Source organism: Mastomys coucha, unplaced genomic scaffold (genome assembly GCF_008632895.1).
Source record: "Mastomys coucha isolate ucsf_1 unplaced genomic scaffold, UCSF_Mcou_1 pScaffold22, whole genome shotgun sequence".
Classification (NCBI taxonomy): Eukaryota; Metazoa; Chordata; class Mammalia; order Rodentia; family Muridae; genus Mastomys; species Mastomys coucha.
Genome location: NW_022196905.1, coordinates 211,305,682 through 211,307,086, shown reverse-complemented (window position 1 = coordinate 211,307,086; position 1,405 = coordinate 211,305,682). Strand labels below are relative to the sequence as shown.

At 41.3% G+C, this 1,405-nt stretch overlaps 1 protein-coding gene across 1 annotated transcript in view; it reads left to right on the top strand.

Annotated features, from left to right (window-relative positions):
- The window catches only part of Calr3 (calreticulin 3), a 22,128-nt gene that overhangs the window by 12,896 nt on the left and 7,827 nt on the right, over positions 1 to 1,405 (top strand). The window lies entirely within an intron of this gene.

Genomic DNA, 1,405 nt, shown 5'->3' with positions numbered 1-1,405 from the left:
ACATGGAGGGGACATGGGGGGACATGGGGGGAACATGGGGGGAGCATGGGGGAACATGAGGGGGAGCATGGAGGGGACAGGGAGCATGGAGGGAGTATGGAGGGAGCATGGAGGGAACATGGCAGGAGCATGGAGGGTACATCCTGATCTGTAGGCAGAGAGAGGGAGAGAGAGGCAGAGAGAGGCAGGCTCTGGGCCTGCCTTGGACTTTTGAAACCTTGAAGTCCACCCACAGTGACATACCTCCTGCAGCAAGGCCACACCTTCTAAATCATCTACTCCTTTCAAAGAATTCCTAGTGACTAAGTATTCAAATATATGCACCTATAGGGGCCATTCTTAGTCCAATCACTGCATCTGCCAGACATATTAACCTTAACCCATGGCCTTTGCATTCAACCTCACTCAGATTTAGAACAAATAAAGAGTCAGGCATAGTGGTACCAGCTGTTAATTCCAGCACTAGGGACATAGAGGCAGGAGGATCTCTAAGTTTGAGGCAGCCTGGTCTACATAGTGAGTTCCAGGTCAATCAGGGCCATGTAGAGAGATGCTGTCTCAAAAAACGAATGAGAGAGAGGTGGGAAGACAGAAAGATTGGGCCATGCTTATCACAAGGTTTCAAAATACAGTAAATGACGGTAACATGATGGGCAGAGTGCCTCTGCAAATATTCAGCCCCAGAATGCAGTTTTGTCTTATTTTTTAAATTATTTAATTTTATTTATTTTGTTTTTTTGAGGCTGGATTTCTCTGTTTAGCCCTGGCTGTCCTGGAACTCATTCTGTAGACTATGCTGTCCTAGAACTCAGAGCTCTCCATGTCTCTGCCTCCTGAGTGCTCGCATTAAAGGCATGTGCCACCAGCTGATGCTAGTGGCTTTTAAGACAGACACTAGCATATGCAGGTTGAAACAGACTGCCTAGAGCAGCCAGATCAGTGACTATCAATGTCTGAGTACAAAGAGACACTGCAGCAATGTGTCTGGTGCACATACACATGAGTACACACACACAGAGTTGAAGGGGGAAGCAGGGATAAGGTATTATTATAAGAAATTAGATATATAGGATGGATTACTAAATTTATCCTTAAACAAATCATTATATAGTTATAATCTTATATTGGTAGAAATCTTGATAATTGATATAAAATTAAAGTTACAATTTCTTACATTGGTACAGAGTTTATATATTGATACAAATTAAGGTTTTCATTGGTATAAATTTTTTATATTGGTATAAAATTTGAAATTAATATCGTTACTCATAAATAGGCATTGTGCTGTGCAAGTCATTTAAGAATACAAGCTTAAGGGGGAAGGGAATAGGGGATATTTCAGAGGAGAAATCAGGAAAGGAATAAACATTTGAAGTGTAAATAATGAAAATAATCTAATGAAAAA